Source organism: Limanda limanda, chromosome 8 (genome assembly GCF_963576545.1).
Source record: "Limanda limanda chromosome 8, fLimLim1.1, whole genome shotgun sequence".
Classification (NCBI taxonomy): Eukaryota; Metazoa; Chordata; class Actinopteri; order Pleuronectiformes; family Pleuronectidae; genus Limanda; species Limanda limanda.
Window position 1 is genome coordinate 11,259,723 of NC_083643.1, and position 22,959 is coordinate 11,282,681.

General features: G+C 42.9%; 1 protein-coding gene across 1 annotated transcript in view; it reads right to left on the bottom strand.

Moving 5' to 3' along the window:
* Positions 1-22,959, bottom strand: part of wwox (WW domain containing oxidoreductase) — a 128,159-nt gene that overhangs the window by 92,177 nt on the left and 13,023 nt on the right. The gene's annotated exons all lie outside the window — the stretch shown is intronic.

A 22,959-nucleotide genomic window follows, 5' to 3' on the forward strand; every position in this document is an offset into this window, starting at 1 on the left:
GGAGAAGGTGAGCAGCCTGCCCGCCCGCCTGTCTGTCCGCCTCCCCTCCCCCCCGCAGATTGAAGTCTTGCGAAGAAAATAAAGTTTATTGCCTGGAAAGAGGGGGGAAAAAGCATGTAAAAAGCATTAAAGCGATGGAGGTGAACAATTAGACAGATGGCCAGGTTTTGGAAGGAGAGGAGGGAAAAAAGGGATAGAAAGAGAGAGGGAGAATGCACGGACGCAATCGTTCAGGGTTTTTATGAGGACCCTGACAACTCCTCGTCTCTTCAAGGGCGAAGGAAAAGTGAGAGGCAGCAAAGCCTCTCTGGTTAACTCTGGAGTAATCGCTGAGTGTGCAGCACCACAGAGTGCGGCTCGGGGTGACAGAGCTAACTGCCCCCAGCTACGCACAACCTATCGCTCCCTCTGAAAGCAAAAGGCTAATTATGAATGAAACACTCGCGTAAACAGGCTTCACGGCTTGGGAACTAGAAATTGCGACGACTGGGTCTGTTTCGCGGACCGAAGCTTCGCAAAGGAGGCCGAGAGCAGCAAGGTCACCACGATGATAACACGGGCATCAGATCCCTCAGCCCTCCACTGCTGCCGCCACCTCTCACGTTCCGCCCCCCCCCCCCCCCCCCCCCACTTTTAGCCCATCAGCCCAAGAGAACAGCTGTAACATGACAATGACCTTAACGACTTTCAGGAAGCAAAGAAGGAGGGAGGGGATAAAAGTGCCACTTGAGGTGGTCGGCCTCTGCAGAGGCTCTCCTCATCGCTCCTGGTGTTTTCCACGTGTGTCGGGGGATGACATGTGGTCACTGCTGTGGATAAAGACGGAGACGGAGGACGGAGGTGGACGAGCTCTAATACAATTATAACTTGGGTCCATCCAATCCAATAAAATGAAGAGGTATTAGCGCAGAAGGGGGAGCCCCATTCTGTTCAATAAGACACTGGAGCACTCTGCTAACTCTGAAAACACACACATGTAGGCATACTGGCACATGTGCACTCACAGGTACACACACTTTGCTGACCCCTTTAATAGCACAGCAGCCACCCCTAATGGACGCAAGCAAGTGGAACCGCCAAATAATACACTGTCTTAATGCACTAGGCTCAATCTCATCCACCGCTCCCCTTATCCTCCTCGGCCTTCCCCCTCACACTTTAACCCCTTTTTCTTATCTTCCCTCACCTCACGCCAACCCCCCCCACCACCTCAACTCCCCTTATGGATCACAAATGCAGGGACAACACTTAAGAAATCAAAAGTACCCCCCCTAGATTTGAAACACTTAGCCTGCGGACCTCGCTGAACAACTCAGGTGTGGAGAAGGATGGTGTAAGAGTGAGTGGGGCCAAGACAAAAAGTGTATTATTTCTATATTTTAGTGTGGTTTCTATTACTCCCTGTGAATATATAATATCAATTTAGAGCAATGGTAATATTCCACGGCTGTGTTTTTTTACCAGCAGGTGCGGAGGTAAGATGTTGTAATGGCGGTGAAAGTGAATGAGCAGGGAAGACACCATGTGAAAAGGGCACCTTATAAAAGCAATTAGAGAAATGACTTTGAGCCCCTCTTCTTGCTCTGTAGATTAGAACAGGCCTCGGAGGGAGGAACACAGAGGAACCCGGATCGCCATGACCTTGTCCGCAACACGCCACACTAAATTGGTCATCAGCTTTTAAGACTGTATTTTATCATAGATATATATTTTTAGCGAAAAGAAAAAGAGAGAGGGAAGGCTGGGGGGGGGCGCCAGTGTGGAACATGCTGGTCGTATATCATCCTGTCACAATTATGACGTTTGTTCATAAATACCAACCAATCTCCTCTCCACCTGGCTAAGTCACATGGGCTTGTGCTTATGCACGCGCCATACACCAACAAAGAAATACGGACACGCACCACATGCGGCGGAACGCACACGCGAGCCGCAAATAAAGAAACGGACACATCTGGCTGGGTGCCCTACCACAGATCTGAGAACTGACCTCCATACACAGACAAAGAGACTGAGCACACACACATTCATACACACCTCACACACACATGAATAAAGACGCTCTGCACATTACAAACACAAACACACACGCACACACAAACAAACAAATGCACGCGTACACACACACACCCACTTACCCACTGACATGGACACACCGCAATTAATAGGGAGGCAGGTCTCTGGTGAGGAAGAGAAAGTGCCTGTTCAGCACATACAGGCAGAATATGCAATTTCCTCCAGTTAAGTCTGTATTAAATTGATTTCTTCTTTCTCTGACACGGACTGGGTTTTTCCCCCCTAATGAAAGCTGGATAATCTACAGGTTTTTCCTTTCCTGAAATCAGGTTACAAATCAAGCAATTGAAGGGGCAGATATGGGAAAGGTGAAGGAAGGACATGGGATGATTTTCCAGATGAGAAACATGGAGAATGAGGCACATACGTGCTGATACTTTTAACACGGACATCGGGGCCACCACACACACACACACACATGCACACACACACACACACTCACAATCTCATACTCACACAAAAAAGTTTAGGCAGGACCTCAGTTAAATACTTGCTGACGTTTCCATTCAGTGACGTACTAAGGCTACTGCAGGACCATGATAGTAAACACAGCCTTGATGACTGTAATGAATGAAACACATTAATTAGTAAGCACTTACATCAGTTAATCACTCCCTGAGACCTGACAAGAAGCCGTGACGTTCCACAGAAACACTGAACATGCTGACAAAAAAAACCCCACAAAGACGGACGGAGGACTTACAGCGAACAAAAGGGCAAAATGATTACAGAGAACTAGTGGAAGTATTAATTTCCCTCAGTAATTCCAACTCTTCTATTAAAAAACAGCTTAAGCAAATGTATCAGTAAGTATTAGCAGTTATATGTACTTTAAAAAAACAAAGAGCACTGACTATGCAGACAAAACGGCAGTGTTAGATAATTATTATATATTACAGGATTATTAATCTGATGTATTAACATGTAAGCAGAATTTTAATGTTATAGCTGGCTGAGGTGAAGCGATTTTAAGTACTGCTGAGTAATTTAATTTACTGTATAGCGATGCATTATATTTTATATGGTCATTATGGGTTTTCAAATTCTTAATCTGCAATGTAACTATTAACTTTAACTATCAAATAAATTTAGTCAAGTAAAAAGTACGATACTTCCCTGTAGTGAAGAGGAGTAGAAGTATATATTATACAGTAGCATCAAATAGAAATACTAGCGACAAGAACAGTACAGTAGAAAAAAGTGTGTACTAGTACCACCACCAACATATGTTTTTGAGCAAACACTTAAACTAACAACAGTTCAATCAATAGGAAATTATCATTAAAAAGTCATAATAATATTAACAATTAGGGTTTTTTGAATGTTTTTCATATAACTATATTTTTATCACTATATATATATATATATGTTTAAATTTAAATCATTAGACTACACAAAACTCTCCTCCTTTAAAAAATTGTGAGAGCAATTCATAGTATTTATTGTCATATGTTATGTGTAAAATTTCAACCAAAATCAAACAAATTGTGTATTTGTTTGATTTCCCAAAATTGAATGAAAAATGTTTCAATATTGAACAATATTGAGGTTGTTGCCAAAAAGTTTAAAAATATCTTTGGCAGAATATTTTAAGGAGCAGGGATACATGAACATGTGTGTGAGCCAGACTGCACACAGAAGAAAGTGCAACAAGATCGTACTTAAAGAGTTGTAATCAAACCTATTGTGTAAATAATAATTTCTTTACCTTTCAGAAGAGCGACAGACGGGTAAGAGAGAAAAATAAGCACAGAAAAAGGGAGAGAGAGACAGACAGAGGGAGAGAGAGAGAGACAGAGATGGGAAATGAAAAGGACAGGGCGGTCATCATAATTGCAGAGTTTGCTTTTCGGATGCAGACAGACCAGGGCCATGGGGCCTGAGGCACATATCAGATTCCACACAAACACACACATATACACACACGCACATACAGACTTACACATGCACCCACATATACAGAAACACACACACACACACACACACTAACAACATATTCTGCAGCCAGCCTGCGTGAGTGTTTTTGCATTAAGGCAAACGACAGCCGATGGGTGCATTTGTGCTCCATAAGAGATAAAGTGTGAAGTGAGATGGTAACATCCACCTTTCAAACCTAACAATGCTATATTATAAACCTGCTTCATGTCATGCTGTCTATCAGTGTGTGTCTGTGTGAGTGTGTGTGTGTGTGTGTGTGTGTCCATTTCTGCCTCTGATCCACTTCTCCCCCTCTTCGTCCAGCGCGCAGCCTGATCAGATTTACATTAAAAAGTGATGGAGATTTAAATAATGTGTCTATGTTCTCAGAAAGACATCAAGAGATTTTCAACTTGCTCTCCTCTTCCTCTCTGTCTCTTCTTCTCCGTTTCCTCACCCTCTCCTTTCTCCTATCTCCTCCCTCATCTCACCCTCTCCATCTCCGCCAGATTCGCAGACAGTGCACATTTTCCTGCATGTCTTCAGTGTAACCGATACCCCTAACAACCAGGATTTTAATGCAATCCACATTGCCCCCTAATATTTCAGATCTCAGAATAAGCACTGGCAATTACATATTTACACCCTGCTTATTTTGCAATTCTGCACCGGGACTTTAGCGTCTGGTTGAACGGCACCCGCAGACTTAGATGCTGATTATGCTATGTTAGATAACAATAAAGTCGGAGGAAACCCACCTAGACCCTGTGCACTTATACACTGTATGTACAACTTTCTGTTTGGGGGTGTCAGCAAGAAAAGGGTAAATCTCTGAAGAACAAAATAATGTGTTCTTTTCAAGTGTGGCAGTAATGTGATTGCTTTATCTAAAGCTGCTAATTTGATTTAATTTCTCCTGAAACACTCTTGTATCATCTCAGTATCCAGAGGGCTGGTGAAGTTCCTCACCAACTTGCAGAAATGCACACATTTACACATATGTACAAAGTGTGAACACACATCACTGTACAGAGATGGTGAATTCAGCCCCTTTGATTTGGTTACAAAAGCCCGTTTTTTGTCAGCTTTATATTACAAAAACATAAGCATAACAGAATTGAAGAAGAAAAGAATCTGGCAATTAAGAAACATGGAGGCCTTTGATGTGAGTAAGTGTATAATAGGCCTTTTGATGAGGGAGTGTTTTACACTCCGCGGGGTCTTGTATGCACTTTGATTAAAAGCTCTTTTGTTTAGCGATATTCTAAACTGCTAACCATTTTCCACTGTCACAATAGTTTAGCAAGAGAATGTGCCTTTTTTCCATCTCTCTGAGACACAGTATCATGTTCTCTCTGGTATGGAATCACAGCAGTGATACTTAGTGAGTGTTAGAAGAAGAACAAATAAATGACGGGAAGAGAAACCTGGATTAAAATGTTTTACCAAAGGAAATAAAGCAAGACAAGGCAAAAGGCCACCAGTGGCAGTATCAGATATTAAAGTAGAACTTTACACTCGGAGAGCACACACCTCTGCCAAGGCTCAACAGTCCCCCCTTTAAAAAACAACATTAAATTCACTAGATCACGATTTTTATTTTGATCTGCACAAAATTGCACACTCTCAAAAATACTGTTTTTTTTTGTCATCAAGATCCATGAATTATTCTCAGAAAAATCGAAAAATTTACAAAAATGTTGAAAACGACCCCTATCTTACAATTTTAGAGAAAGTGAAACTGATCCAGATCCACACTAAAATTCAATAAGTTCTCCACTCAACCATAACGTACCCGTCTACCAAACTTCATGGTAATCTGTAAAGTAGTTTTTGCCCAATGCTGCTAACCAACAGACAGATGAAGCAAATTAAAACATAAGCTCCTCTGCGAAAGTAAACAATAATCATTATTAATACTGTTTTTCTGCTTCTTTATAGGAAGATACATTACCACCAACTGCACCTGTTCAAGCACCGTGTACATGCTCTCCCCTGTCAGCTGATAAGGTCATGTGATTTTGCATTCTGTTACAGTGTTGCACAGATTTGAATAATAAGATTCCCATCTTGTCGTCTGATAATAGGCTGGAAAACTCTCGTTGAACAACGTAATAAATGCATCATAAGACCTCCGCAAAGGTCAGAGGTCAGCAAGCCACCAACTGTCAACAGAGTGCTGGCCTGACAGAGAATAAATGATGCCTTGTAAACAAATTGAATTGTCGCTTTAATTCATGCAGTCTGATTCAATTTGCCCGGGAGAAGAGTCCTTCACGAGGGAGCGGAAGAGGGAAGGAATGACAGCGAGGAGGAAAGGAAAGAAGATGGGGAGGAGAGAGGCTGTGGACGGCGAGACGTGGACACACATCTCCTCCCTCCATCACTGCATCCCACTACGTTTTTGGCTCCGCTGAAGGAGAGTAACCACATTAAGAGTCCTGATCATCTCACAAGACTGTGCGCTGTCTCCCGAAGACGGCGAGTGCTCCTTTTGTCTCAGTTAAATGCAATAAGGTTGTGTTAAATTGAGTTGGGCTGAGCCACTGGGCCCTGGCACAAACTGAGTGACAACAAGCAGGAGACAGATCTAAATCTTGTAAACTGAGGCAAAGGCTGCGTTTTGTCTGTTGTGTAAGGTTTTTAAGAGGTTTAGATAATTGAGTAGGGAAAGAAAATGTACATAATGGTAAAAAACAGACTGAGCTCAATTAGGCAGCAGCTGGGGATTGAGGATGCTTCAATTTGAGGATATCTGTGCGCGGTTGTTGTGGTGGGCATATGGGAAAGCCCATCTCCTATGGTACACCCCATGAACCTAAAAAACCCTGAATGAAACATCAGTATTAAGTTTGGTCTATCACCTAAAGCTGCATAAGGTCTCTACTCAGTTTGCTCCTTAATTCCATCAGAGTAATCTCACATTATTGCCCTCTAACAGTACCCTAAACGGAGAATAAAAAGTTTGCTCCCCTCTAGCAGTGTATTACCAGGAAACAACAGGCCCTCTCCTCATTAAGTTATAGATATAAATGCTCCAAAGCATGAAATTACCCCCGAGCCTCCCTCTCCAAATAACCTGGTTTGCAAACAAATGATCCGAGCACAAGCAGTAAAAGGCAGATTATTAAAATAATAGGAGGGATTTAAATTTGCATCCACAGAACAATTCAGCAAAGGACTGAGCAATTACTCCTCCCCCTCTTCTTCTGTTGTTCACTCCACCTTTCTACAAGCCCACGTACTTTATTGTGTCCATCTGCTCTTAATAGGAAACAGAGGCAGACTCGGGAATCTCGGGGTGTGTCTCTACACGTGTTAATATGATCAGCTACATGACAATTTGCACTTTCGTGGTAGTATCAGGTAGTATTGTTTCCCTTCATCAAAACCACTATCAATTTACATCCACCTGCTTTCTTACTCTACTCGGCCCCCACCCTCAGGTCCTGGAAAAGAGAAATTCACGTCTTGCACTGTGATAAATATCAAACTTTATCCCAAGACAATAACAGTCCTTCCTCCCAAGCTGGAGTAAATGGGGAGCGATGAGAGAGTGAGGTGAGAAGGAACGGACGAGGCAAAGGGTGCTCAGGTCTGCATTACCTCTGAGTTATGGCCTCCATTTGCATCTCAATCAGCCTCTTTGGAGAGCCCACCACCCTGGTAACACCCCCATCACACTGCAGCCACCCCTGGTAATCAGGGAGATTTAGTGGGACTGGCAGCCTACCGTGGGCACCCCCTGGCTGGGGCTCGCAGCTCATTCCCAGCCCCTGGTCTTGCTAAGGGCCCTCTGGGCCACATCCAAACACAGGAGAATGGCAGCACTTAACAAGGCTGAGGAAGACCAAAATAGACGAGCAGCAGGAACGAGCCATAAAACAGAGGGAAAACAAAGCACCCGAGTGATTGTAATAGATGTTCCAAGCATGGATCTCTACATAGTGTTCTGTACTGTTGCCTCATTATAGTAGGCGGAAAAAAAAGAAAACAAATTTGAACTTGTGACCTGAGGTGAGAGCACTTAATCTCAGAGTTGATGATGGCAGTGATGCCAACCCACTGTTTCCCTGCAGTACAAACAGGCTCTCTGTAACATGTAATGGGAGTATGTACACGCACAAATACAAACATACACATGCACACACAGCTACATGGTGTGATTTGAAGATAGTGAATGCTCCACTTGAGAGTTGCCTCTCTAGTTAGCGCTGTCTCATGGCTGAACCCTGCTAAGGTATTATTACCTACACGCAGCCCTATTGATATTGTGACTCCAGCATCTGTTCACCTCCTTGTTACTGCCTGGACCACAGCACAGCTTCCTATCTGACTGTGTGCATGGCGTGTGTGTGTGTGTGTGTGTGTGTGTGTGTGTGTGTGTGTGTGTGTGTGTGTGTGTGTGTGTGTGTGTGTGTGTGTGTGTGTGTGTGTGTGTGTGTGTGTGTGTGTGTGTGTGTGTGTGTGTGTGTGTGTGTGTGTGTGTGTGTGTGTGTGTGTGTGTGTGTGTGTGTGTGTGTGTACTCTTTGTTTCCTTGTGTGTGTGTCCTGGACCTCTGGGGTAGAGAGTAGTCAGTGTGCACAGTAGAAGACAAGAGGCTGAGGAGGCTAATAGAGAAACACTCAACACACCAGGGGCCTAATCAACTGCGAAGGACATGTACCCACAGCTCCAAACCTCTCTCCAACACAGACGCACTCTGGCCTTTCTTTCTCTCTCTAATCTCCCTGATACTGTAAACTCCACACTGCCGGCACCAACGCAACATCTTTGTAAGTGAAGCTTGTAGAAAAACAACAATAAAAGAGCAGGAAAGAACAAAAGACAAACTTTGCCAGCTCAGGTGAGCGGAGGAAAAAGACTGAACAAAGGAGAAACAGGAGGGGGAGAGTGAGGACTGAAGAGAGGGAGAGATTCTGAATGAGGAGCTGAGTTTCAGTTATTAGGATCAAATATTAGTGGGGAGAAAAAAAAACTGGGGAGTGGGCAACATTAATCAAAGTGTTCACCTAGTGGGCAGCCATATGGCAGATCAGCACGCCAACAGTGCAAACTTGCTGATCTTCAGTAACGGGGTGCAATTAATTCCACTGGCTGCATTCATCTCTCCCTCACACACTGAAGGAAAGAGGGGGAGAAAAGAAGAAGATAGAACAGAGGAGGGCTTGTTGTGACTCTTTACTCTTCCTCTTTCTTCCTTTCTCTCTGGAAACAGAGGAATCAAATGCGGGTGATGGATGAGGTGGACACAAGGGCCTCAGGTAGCTCCTGTGGCGATGGTGGGGAGAGTGATGGAGGGTGGGGCAAGAAAAAGTGGAGAAATTAGGAGAGTGAGAGATGAGGAGACAAAAGTGGGTAGAAGAGAAGTTTATTCTAAAGCTGCTTCCAGACCTGAACTAAACTCCGGATAATCTCCGGAAATTATCCGGAGCAGCTGTTTGAGAGAACAGAAAATGTCCGAGCCATCCCCCTAGGAAAAACCCTGGAGAATGTCTGAGTAAATAACAACACAAATAATATTACAATTATCTCAAGATGAAAAAAGAGGAGCCATATTCATAGAAGACAAAGACGACAACGTCAACTTGGAAAGAAAATTAGCCTTTAGTGACAGGGTCTTACACCGGTGTCGATGTGATCTCCACAGTGGAATTTATACGTTACTTTGTGCCTCCTGTACGATGCACCCCCCCCTCACCTTAAAACTCCAGATTCTACTGTGGTGTAAACTCGTCACAGAGTCCACACCCCATTGTCCGGACATTTTCTGGAGTTCATATCTGATAATGATTTAAGACTTGGCCACCATCATTTTAATTGGACCTTAAAGTCAATATATTTTTTTGTTTTTTCCTGAGCTTTTTTTACTTTTTATATTTATTGCAGAAATTATTTCAAATTGGATATATGAAAATAATAATGAAATGGTAAGTACATTTTATTCCACACTATTCACAAACCAGCATAATGAGTGGAAGTCATGCACAACACCACTGGTCAAAAAACAAAGCCTTATAAACTCTCTGTAAATCCTATAATCTGTGCCACATAATAGCTGTTTCTACACAAGGCTGTGCAAATCAAACATTGAGTCTAATAATCAGCCCCTCCTCAATAATAATGAAGAGCCATTTAAAATCCTTTGAACAGTGGCAGAAACTTTTTGCAAACTTTTCTAGTTTGCACAAACTTGTCAGAGAGAAGGAATCAAAGTTTGTCCTCTTGGCAACCCAGTCAGACAAAAATGTGCAGATGATTCTCGAGCACTATCTCAGTGAATCTGAACAGAGGTTACTATCGGCAAGATTAAACCAACTGTTATTTTTTTTAATCAGATATCAATTCATTAAAATGTAAATTAAAATGAGCAGACATAGTAATGATAAGTGACGTCATTTTCAATCATTTCTTTTTCAGATGAATAGAAGAAGCTTTTTGAAGAAAAGATGGTTGAATTCTCACTAGAGCTGCAGTCAATCTATGAAATTCTTGTTTGACGGAAATTCTACCTATTCTTCACCCAATCATGGTAGAATTTTTTTGTTGTGAAACCTCATCAGCAGATTGTAAATGATTTGTAAATATAAAACTAGTATTTGCAGCATATTAAATAATTTCAACCTAATTATTAGACAAATATCACAGTTACGCCAACTAAAAGTTCACAGGGCATCTTATCACTGACGAGTTGGTCCACTGATGCCAATTAGATGTAGGTTTTGTCTGCAATTGGATGGAAACAATTTGCATTGACTAAAATCACTCTGCAGTATGGTTTTTATCTGCTTCAGCTCTGATCGGTAGTGATGGAAACATGACAACCGAATGAACACACTCACCTCTTCTTTTTTATTTTGGCAGTCTAGACTCTAACACTTCACCATTTCTGGCATAACGTTGTGGTGCACATTGAACTTCCGGGCATTGCCACATAAATATCAATGAACATAATCGTTTTTGAAAACAACGCGCAACAATTCACTTTCTTCATATTGTGCAAGATACAAACCTGGCAAGACAGTGGAGTGAGAGAGCTTCTAGAATTCCCCTGACAAGCCGGCAGAATAAAGTGAGCCTGACCACACACAAACACACACACACTCCTCACAGACCTCTTTTGGTTTTATGTAAAATTAGCATCTCCCCTGGCTCTTAACACAAGCTCATCTCCATTAGCCGCAACCTAGTAAAACTGACTCCTGCAAATGAGTTGTGGATATGCACTCCCCTGGCCCTTTCATCTCTCCCATCCATTCAAATATACTGCATCTGCTATCCCGCGTCCATATCTCCGTAAGTTGGCCCATCCCATAGGCCTAGTCACCATACCACTCATACCAATATCATAAATGACTGTGGGGGAAGCCTTCATTAGGGCAGCGGTGCCCCTCCACCCCTCTAATCAGGGCATTTTCCTTGAGCGTGTAGGGATGGGGCTTTATGGCCCAAACGGGGCTCTGTTAATGAGGAAGTATACTGTACATGTCTCCATTTCCTGTCTAGCCAGGTCTGCAGTTCCTGTATTTGGCCTTATTATGAACACAAGGCTTTTTAATGAGCTATGCTCCTCTTGGTCATTCATTAAACACCACATAGACATACAATAACAGAATAAATGAAAAGACACAGAGAATTAATTACACTGCAAAAACACACCGATCTTTCCAAACCCTGTGATGTAGCCATGCGGGTTATTACCAAGCTATTGAGATGGGAGGAAATAAATCTCAAAGTGTCAAGAGAGATATTTACATGTCTTTGTTTCTTTCAAATGGGGAGGGGGGGAACTATTCACTGCACTCCAAGCAACAAGAGTTTAAACCAGTATGGGGACAGCTGAATTATTGCAATGTCACAGTAAATTCTGTTAGAGCGTTTCCACAAACTCTCTGCTGTTTCACATTCTGCTCTCAGCTCGCTCATTCTTCTCAATCCCCCTCTCTGCACCTATGATCTCTCACCGTCCCTGTCTTTCCTTCTCTCCATCATCCCCTCTTCGCTCCCAGGCCTCGTTGACATTAACCTGGAGCACTCACATTTTCCCATGGTTCTCCATGTTGCTCTCCACATGTCAGAGCGGGAGGCTTTATGGCCCACATCCATCAGCGTCACATGCCAGGATTTATGGGAGATGGAGTCCAAACCTGATCACTCTGAATCAGTCTTGCTGAAGCCGACCCCTGGGCCGCTGTGGGATGTAATGGATGAGCGTCCATGCCACACCACCCCCACCTCACCCCGCTGCTGCCTTCAATGTCTTCTCCTCACCCAAGCTCTGCACTCCCTCCCCTCTTCTCTTGTGATTTTAACTCCCCTCTGCCCATCAGTCCAGTCCTCTGGCTTGCCCCAGTTGGCTCATCTTGGTCATTCATTCAAACCTAAAGGAGATTTGGTTACCAAAAGTTAATGAGGCAGACTCACTCAAGTACCCATACAGACATAAGCTCATCATTCATTGCTATGTGTTGGGTTTTATTTGGGCTAATTTATCATGACACTGTGTTAATGGGCAGCAGTGCCCTTCAGAGGGGAGATGAGAGGCACCAATTAACTCTGTTCACCGTCCACTGCCACACACAGACCTGTAAGAATGACAAGGGTCTGTCAAGTTACTCCGTCGTGTTGCAGCTCTCTGTGCCACATAGATCATCACTGTGACTGACAAGGAGGCAGAAGCTCATTGGATGATCAAGTACATAGAGCTAATACATTTCCCAGACATTTTCACCAGGAACTTTGTCCACCTGCTTTCTAAAATACCAACAGGAGTAAAAAAACTTCATTCTGACCCAACAGACTTTTACTTACTGGTGCTATCACTGTCCAGGTTTCCATACTCACATGATACATTCACTGTTTACAGCTACAATGCCAACACCAGTTTATATTCTTTGACATTTTAAGCAATGGGTTGATTTCTGATGGATACCGACAAAATTGGGTGACGTACATTTTGTCAACTATAACTGTAAGTTTTTACTTACTGAGTTGGTTTGAAATGCCGTCAACAGAATTGGAGTTTAAGGCTACTTCACTTGAGAATGAAAACTTGTGTTTACATAATATGGCTGTGGAATTAAACAATATCATTATTTATTAGCAATATAAGAAAGGTGTAATATCTATCGATGTATTGCTTCGGCAATTCTGCAAGTTATATCACATAACTGATCTACTTCAGATTTGTAAAATGTTTATGTTTGAAGTGCTTGTCATTCCCTGCTCATAAAGTAGAGTTTAAAAAAACAATCTTCAATCAGGAGTCAAAATCAGTCATTAAACTTAAAAAAAATTATAATATTGTTACATCCCTCATGATATCTATACAAAAAAAATTATTCGACATATAACATTTGGTCATGTTGTCCAGCCCTTCATTAGTTCATTATATACTGCAAAGACACTGTGGCTTAAGCTACATGTTCCAGTAAGAAGGTGAACATCCTCACACATTGAGGATAACAAAAAAAAGACAAAAAGCCAGAATTAAGCAAATGTATATATAACACTATAATGTAAGTGTAATTTTCCAATTCCCTAAGCTCTGATACCATAGAATCTATTCCCAATCCCTTCAAACAATGCAGTATGAACTAGTCCTTGGTCTTGGAAGTAATCCTTGTTTACCGCTGCAGGAAGTAAGATAGTGAGCGGGACATGGTAACATTTGCTGTTTATTTAAGAGTAGAAAAAGCACTCTGTTTCTTACACCTTTGCACATGTAAGGTAATTTATTACAACAGTGCTTCAAAGTCAACTGTCCACTGAGAAAAATATCCATTGTGACAGCACTGGTGGAAAAATAAGAGACATCATGCTTCTCCTTCATGGCATCCAGAATTAATCAGCTGGGCCCCGGTGGTCTACATATAGTGCTGTGACTGAGGGAGTTGGGGGTTAAAGGTCAAACTGTGTTCACTGGTTTACAGCAGGTTTTATTACAGAGTTATTTGATATATTTACCCAACCTGTTCACCTTCTAACCTGCCTCTATAGAGAGCTGGTTATCTAAAAGTTGTACCATAAACACACACGCCTATACACACACACACACACACACACACACACACACACACAAACGCACACACATGCTCATTTCTCAACTGGAACACATGAAATATTGCCCTGCGGCCCCCAAAACAGGTCCGGACCCTAATAAAGGCTTTGCACTATGAAAGAAACACAGTGAGGCAGCTCCGACACCTCCGAGCCTCCCTCAACATGCGCACATACACACACACACAAGCACAGAGCCCGGCCACAGGTCAGGAGAGCCTGTAACTCTCTGTAGTCCACGAGAGCAGAGCCGTTTGAACCTGTAATATGTTCCTCTCTCCCCTGGTGCCACTCGTTGAGTTTTTAGTGCAGGGGAAATTACACCTGCTCTCTAGCCTGAGACCAGCACTGGTACACACACACACACACACACACACACAAACACACAACCAAACAACCACAACCACCAAAACGCACACGCAAACGCACGCTCACACGCACACACAGACACACACAGATCTAAAACAGGGTATTACAAACAGACAAACACATGAACACACAGGTAAACCTTAGAACAGCTCTATGAATGGACCATAGCTGTATGACAAATGAAGAGGGAGTGTGTGTGGGTGTGTATGTGTGATGTTGCATTTATATCCCAACACCAGTGATCAACAAAACATTTTATAGGAGTGCTTCACACGCCATTAATGCACCGGAAAACATGAGCAGCCCAAATAGCAATAACACATTAACAGCCCAGCTCTGTATCCACCAGGCAAACCACCGCTCAACGGATGGAAAGCATAAAGAATATGACCTGGCTTCACCAAACAAACACAGCAAAGTGCTTTATCTATATCATTAACACAAAATCAATTATATGCATCGTAGATATGTAAGATAAGATTATGCTTCTTTACTGTTCTGTAGGCCTAATCATCTGTTAATGTGTGTAGGCTTAATCACAGGTTAGCCAGGCCGCTCTATCATCGAGATCTTCAACCAACATGAACACAACATCGAGCCCACTCTGCAAGTCAAATGTGTGAGCTGAGAGATAATCATTGATATGGGGGGGGGGAATGAAACTAATAAAAAGGCAGTGTATCAAAGTATCGCAGTTAAGCATTAGTCACGTGAGGGCAACTATGCCACAACTCCGGTGTTCTCTAAATGAATCCCACTCGTCCCATGCTTGATTTATGGACCTGTAAAAACACACGTTGTTTTTAATCTACTGCTGCCTGAATCTGCCTCTCTAATGAAATGTGGATCTCTCCCCCTGTGTGTGTGAGTGTGAGTGTGAGTGTGAGTGTGAGTGTGTGTGTGTGTGTGTGTGTGTGTGTGTGTGTGTGTGTGTGTGTGTGTTTGTGTGTTTGTGTGTGTGTGTGATAATGATATATGGGCTGAGGTCTGATTCTTTGAGCATGAATTTTCTCTCTGATAAATATGCATTCAGTTACACAGACTGATTAAGCTGTAAACCAGTGTTAACTCTGTGTCAAGACACATACAAACACACACATATATACATAACTAAGATGCACACACACTCTCACATACACACACATACATGCACACAACTTCCCAGATAATAATGATAGCTGTGCCTGAGGCAGGATTGTTTGGATGCCTGGAGCGGTTCACTGATATCATTTCCATGAGACCTGACTGCAGAGGATATCCTATAAACACAAGACAAGGCTCAGAGGCTCAACCATATCAGCAGAAGCAAAGTCAAAGCACAAATCTAAAGAAACATTTTGCAGCTAGCTTCAGTTTTGCAACAAAATGCAATTAATAAAAGCTACAGAAATGTAAAAACAATGCTATTAATTGGAATAAAACTAGAATGTCACACTGTATAATTCATATCTCTGCCAAGGCCCAACAGTCGCCTTGTCAAACCACATTTAAATTCACCAGATTTGGATTTGGATCAGCACACACACTGGAATACCAGTCCCTTAACCATGTCTGATTTTTTTTTTCATCAGGACATGTGAATTAGTCTCTAAGAAATGAAAGAAAATGTTTCAAGAAAGTGAAAAATTATTCCTGGATCCAGATACAAAACACAATTTAATGGGATCTTCCCTTTTCCATCCTTACACCACGTTATTTCAAAATGTGTCCTGTAGTTTTAGTGTCATCCTTCTAAGTCACAGAAAAAAATAATAAAGTAGGTAATAAAGTAGAACATATTTACAAAGTAAAATTTAAATAATGTAAAGTGTCATTGCTTTTATCAGTTCCTTTTGTTTTATAAACATCCTGATTGGAGGGCATCTGACTGCAGAGAGCTTTACGACTGGTATTTTTGAACGGCCTGACATTGAAATGTGTGACTTACAGCGTCCGAATGGTCAGACATGGCAGCTGTTGACTTATTGTGACGCACTTGTCTGTTCATTAGTGACAATCCTTCTGTCCTTCACAGCAAAAACAAGCTGACAACAGGCCACACACAAACACAGGCCTCCTATTTTTAACATGTGAAACACAATCAGACATAGATATATAGGGCACCACACACATGCACATGCTCATCCACACACACACTTCCATCTCATGTCTGAACAAACTCTTGGTGGGTTATGAAAGATGATGCGACACAGCATCAGGCAATTTAAATCACACAGAATTACATCTAATGAGTCTATTGCATCTTCTATGAATTTCATCATGGGATCTGAGAGCCAGTGCTAATTTTCAAACTGTGCTAAAGATGCTAAAAGAGCTTGAGGTAATAGCAGATAAATGTTATAGTCTGCCGCCAGATGGTTTCAGCGTTCAGCATTACTATGTTTGCTTGTTTGGCACACATCAACTAAGCCCGAGTCTATTTGGCTGCAGCTTATTACAACTGGCTCATCTCCTGATTTAAAACATTAGTGGGTGCTGGACTTGTCTCTCTGTGGTCAGCACTTCTCAGACTTCAATAAAAACATCCTCTGCTGGCAGAGAGAGAAAGGGAGAAAGTGTGAAAGAGATCCAAGCCACCTCTCACCTCTCTCATCATAAGAAGCCGTCTTCCCAGGGCTATGAGCCCTCCTTCAGAGCGGAGAGTGAAGGAGTGAAGGTGAGTCTGTCAGAGTGTGAGTCTGTCAGGTTCAAACAACAAAGAGGTGCTGCCTTACACATCCTTCCACAACCTGTCCCCTTCAGTGGCATTGACATCATTTAAATCATTTAAATACTCCCCAACATGACCTATGGCAAGTGACCCGTCATTCTAACGCTCGCACCTCCATGTGAGACGGCTGGCGAAATGCTTATTTAGCAGAAAATACCACCCGGCTAACTATGTGATTTATTCAAAATTATTCCTCAACGGAGCTCCTTCACACAGAGCGTTTGCCCATAGTTCACTGTGGTCCAGGCAATTAGGAGCAGGCCACACCTCTTCAGGAGACAGAGCACCTGGCGATAGCAGACAGACATAAGGAGGAGGAGAGCCGAGCGGTGCACGGCTTTTCATGACGGGCTGGAATAACTAAGCAGAGCAGTAAGGGAGAGTGAGGGAGTGAGGAATGCAAGCCAGGCACTTTAGGATTCATTTAGGTTCCCCCATCTCCCTGGTCACTTTATTAGCAGTCTGGGAAGAGTGATGCATGTCCCAAAGCTATGCAAAATGCATAATCAAGCATTTAAATACACACCATGTGGATGGGTGTGTGCAATGACCATGCACGTGCATGTACGTGTGCATACGTACTGAACTTGTGACATGTATTACAAAGAGATGCACACACACACACACAAAATGCTTACTACTGTAAAATCTCAAAGTATTCAACTCTTACAGGTTTATACTAACAGCCCATGCTACACAAAGCCTCTTTTAGTATTCCCATGTGATGCATTGTAACCGTAACCTGTGTAATGTAAAGAAATCCTCAATGGTATAATACGGTAAATCCTATAGAAGTTGCAGAGCTTTGTGTGGTTACCTGCTGGAGGAAAGAGAGCTGGATAAATTTGAGGGAAAAGGGGGTTTCCTCATCAAATTTACATATCACGATTCCCCCCTCATTCCATCCATCCTTTCTGCTCTCTCGGGCGCCAAGCCCATGTAGCAGCATAGTTGGGGACGTGGGACCTTTTTATTCCCAGTGTGCAGACAGAATGCAGGCAGGAGAGAAACAAATAAATAAGTAAATAAAGAGAGATGAGAAGGTGTCCCTGGAGAGGAGGGGCGAGTGATACTAATACACGAGGAAACCGAGCGATTTGCACAATGCCTCATCCTGGAAATAAGGGACGGCGCATTTCCCTCAATGATTCAGTGGATGGACCTGAGATTGGAGGAGAGGATTGGGCCAGCAGGGAGAGGTGGGAGAGTAGGTATAATGCCGGTGTATTGTGGGGGCAATCTGAAAAGGAGCTCTAGGGCCGCTTCAACTACAATCTGCGACATCACCAACAACAATCTCCACTGGATTTATCTGGGCTTTACCGGATTTGTGTCAGCAGAACCACATGCAAAAAAAAACAACGTTGCTTTTGCTTTTTAATCAAAGGCAGTGCCCCACGTGTGACAGGCATGTTTTAATTGAAACAAATCAAGGAAATGGCTGTTTGGAAGTTTGCCGTCACAAAGGGAAGAAAATAAGCTTGTGTGGCCGTCAAGCTAAAAGGTCAAATCCTACAAGACACAAAAAAGAAAATCTATGAACTGCGATCTACTCGCGTCTCTGGTAACAGTGACCTGCTAAGGGGCTGCAGTTTCCTTAATCATTTAAAGAAAAAGACATGTTACTGAATCCAATGGTGAATGGAGGGGGACACAAGTCTTTTGACGTCTTTCTGAAAGATGAAAAAAAAAAGAAAAAGCCAGGGAGCGAGGGAAGAGAGAGGGGAAGAGTGACTAAAAGAGCAGCATCCTGAGGCCCTGGAGGGGGCTGCAACAGACCAGGTCAGCATTTCACATGTGTCACTTCCTGTTGGCCTCAGCGGGAGGAGCGTGGCATGGCATGGTGGCCAGCGGGGGCACGGGGCCTGTCAGACTGACACAGGAGGTTATGCACCGGGCAAAGAGACAAACGCATGCACACATGCATCAACACAAACACACAAAACACCACTTTTCCTCTCCAAACAAGTGTAATTCAGGTTAAATGTAGAGTGAGAATGACACAGAAAGGGGTCGGAAGATACAAACGCATCCGTATGAACACAAGATACTTTTATTTGGGACTCAAGAACTTTGCTCCCTCATATGGCTGTATGTAGGCCATGATGCATAAACATGTGACATTCTCATAATAAATCATAAGCAGGAAAAAGCCAGATTGAATTGGAAAGAGTGTGTATGGGGAAGGCTTGGGAGCACAATGGTCTGTATCAACAGTTTATTTCCATCTAACATTCAAGGCCTCTTCTACCTTTGCTTTGTAAAACTCCACCTGTAATAGCAGACACCTGCACGGGAAAGAACATTGTGCTTCATTGATTCTGACGTTACCTCATCAGTGTGGATATCCATACATATCTATACATGTAGGTTTGTGGAAGAGGAAGAGTGTATTCTTTGTCTGATTTTCATATGGAGCAGAGGAACTGTCTGTCTGCCTGTTTGAGTGACCACTGTTTATCGGCTCTCAGTCCGCCTGTCTCACTCTGTCTCACTGGCCTGTGTTAATGCTGCTGTTTGACATTGCAAGCAGCAGGCTTTTTTCTCCCAGCAGCCTCGGTGGACACTGAGCTTTAGCCTAATTGGTTCCAGAGCAGACCCTGACAGAACTCTCCGCAGCGGCACACAGCCATATTAATACCCCCCCTGCCACACACACACACACACACACACACACACACACACACACACACACACACAAAGCAAAAACAAGCACAGCAATCAGTGACTAGTTCACTAATTAATGCCTTTACAAAGAATCTCATTAGCATGTGTTGTAGAGAGGGGCAGTAGGGGAAAATAAGCATTTTGGAATTTTTCTTTTTTTAAAGGAAAAAATTCATAAAATAAGACCATGGCACGTGTGCGTGTGTGTGAGTTCTATCCCACTCAGGGGCCAAGGGCCTTGCTTGGCCCACCAAGCAACGGGCTATATCTCATGGGAGTCCATTACAGCTCTCTGAGGGAGACGTCAGAGTCAAAGATAAGCAGAATTTTAAAGGCAATCAGGAAAAATAAATCTCTGGCACGCAGGCAGCTCTTTGGTTGTTAACCAGCAACTTAACCTGCCTGTTCTGTGAGCGGAATAGGAGATAGATAGGTAAGGGGGGGGTGTGGAGATGACTTGTAGTTAAAGCGCAGAGCAGAGGCCAAGAACCGTAGGGCTTTAAGATTTGCCCAGCATCGCTCCCTGAAGGACTCCACAGGACAATGCAAGGATGCAAAATTTACAATAACCCTGAAAATTATAAGTGCATTAATCAACTCGATCTATTTGGGCTATTTTTGGAGTCTAGCGTTTCACTTTCTCTATCTGTTTTCCCAAATCCTTCTGCTCTCCCTCCATCTCTCCGAGCACCCATCTGCTGCTTAATCCCCTACTGGTTTTACTGTGGCTTCATCACAGCCTGTAAAAGCTGCCACCTTTGAACCCTATAAAGGCAACCAGCAGGTTTATTGTAAAACACAATCATAAGGTAAATGTTTATCCCCTCTCTGCCACTTTAAACTCCCCTAATGAGCCCGCTGGAGGGGCTTCACCTCACAGCTCGATTAGAAGCAGAGAAACAACACGTTCTGTTCGGCTTAGACCTTCGGCCGAGATGCAGCTGAAGCCCCATCATGAAAACAGTGCACAGCAATAAACTAATTTAATGATGAACAGTCAGGTAATACAAACCCTAAAGTGCCAAACAAGCTATATAATGTCAAGTATTAATGAACAGTTAAAATGTGCTAAATATAGAAACAAATATTTCCATTGTAGTGAGTTAGTACAGGGTACAGTTCTTCCAGGAATCTTGTGTGAAGCGTATCGTTCTGTTTATATTGAGGCGATTCCTGGCAAACCACTATACAGTTGCCTGGGAAGGATAAACCCTCTGACCTTGCTCTTCCTAACAGCCAGTGGTTGTTCTGACCTTCCCATTATCCATCTGTGACCCCCTTATTATACCCACTGTCAGAACATGGTGCTACGCTGAACCGCACCGCCCTGCACTGCGGATGAGCCATCACTCTCACCTCTGAACAGCAGCGCTAGCCCACGCAGCCACAGCCACAGAGAGAGAGAGAGAGAGTTAGAGAAATAGAGAGTTCGAGTAATAGTAAGCAGGTAGTTAGAGGTCAGGGGTCCTGTGCAATCGGGACAGCAGTTCCACTCCTGGCAGCCAGAGCGGAACTCTGAGAGGGACCTGGAAGTAGATATGATGACCTTTTGTACAGAGGACCCCAAAATATACCCTCTTATCAAAATGACCTTAACGTAGGAGCATGGGAAGGCGAGCAGAGCCCATCCATCATCTTAAAGATTAATCCTCCTCTCTATTCTTCTCCAGAATCTATTAATAATGTCGCCAGAGGGGAGAATTTGCGGCAAAGATTTATTCTGATATTGTGACTTTTATTCATTAGCCTATAACAGGGGGATTCCTTGAGAAGGAAATATGGAGTGAGCTTAGGCAATGCTAATTCCCTACTTGTGCTCTATTTGAACTATACAGAACTCTATTAACTAAGCCTCTATTAAATTTGCTGACTATCTGCACGGCCCGTGCCACTGTATCCCACAAATATGAGAGATTATCATTTACACTCCAGAGGTCACGAATCATTTACTCTTTGGAAAATATTCGTAGAAGCTTCCATTTGTTAATTAACAAACATTTAATGACACCGTGGATAATTCTGTGGCAGGTGCGAAGCTTGAAAATCAATTTGAGGACGGAATCCGGTAGCTGGGTCCGAGCTTTTCCTCACTCGTTTAGACAAAGCAGCTACATTAATAGATCTGTACACTGGATTTCACACTGTGGAGCTGACAGCCCCAGGGGCGTACTTCAATTAGAGACTTGGGTGAGTTGAAACACTGCAGATCTACTCTTGCTCAAAGGCGTTTGTCTCTCTCTCTCTCTCCCTCCCTCTTTTCCTCCCTCTCAGCCTCTCTCTCTCCATATCTGCACTGAGCACTCACTCTCCTTCTTCTTCAAGTCCTGCTCTCTGTAATCAACCCAGTGCTAATGGCTTATTCTTTCTGCTCCAGCAACCACATTTCACTTGTTTATTTTCCCACACTCGTAAATCTGGGGACGCGTCACAAGCGCAGCGATATTAGAGCAATAATCTCAGGTAATTATCAGATGCCCTCTCGCACTTTTTTCTCCGTCTCCCTCCTTCACTTTAACTCTCTCTCTCCCTTTCTTTACTGGAAGACATTTACACAGAAGTTTCTTCACCCTTCCAGAGAAGTGGGCAGGCAGGTTTTGAGAACCTGCACACAAACATTTGTTAACATTTTCTTAAAAGGGGAGAGGTGAGTATGGAGATCTTAGAAAAATTTGTATCATATATTTCATGTTAATGATACAAGATGTGTGATTTCTAAAGCACGCAAACTCTCACTTGCCAGGGGTCTAAAATAAGCCTTTTTGTAGGAGAATAACCCCAATCCCAAATAATTAGTCTATAAGTAAAAAAGATGAGGTAATGCTATGTCTCTTAGCCTCATAAAGTCAGAAATATATTCTTTCATTTGAGGAAAAAAAGGCTGAATAATATAATAAAATATCTGGCACTGTAGTTTTTAGCAAACACAATTAAAAGAGGATTAATTGTGCATTTGTAGAGAACTATTTTAAATGCGTACTATTATGCATTTAGTATGCCATCAGTGTTTATGGCAGCAAGATCATGCATGTGCCCACTACTTGGCTCACTCATCCGTTTTAAGTACTTTTTGGACAATGCGTGCCTGTGCACACGTTGGCTACCCAGCCAACGCCTACTAGTGAGATGAATTCATTGTTACTTTACAGATAGTATTCCTGGG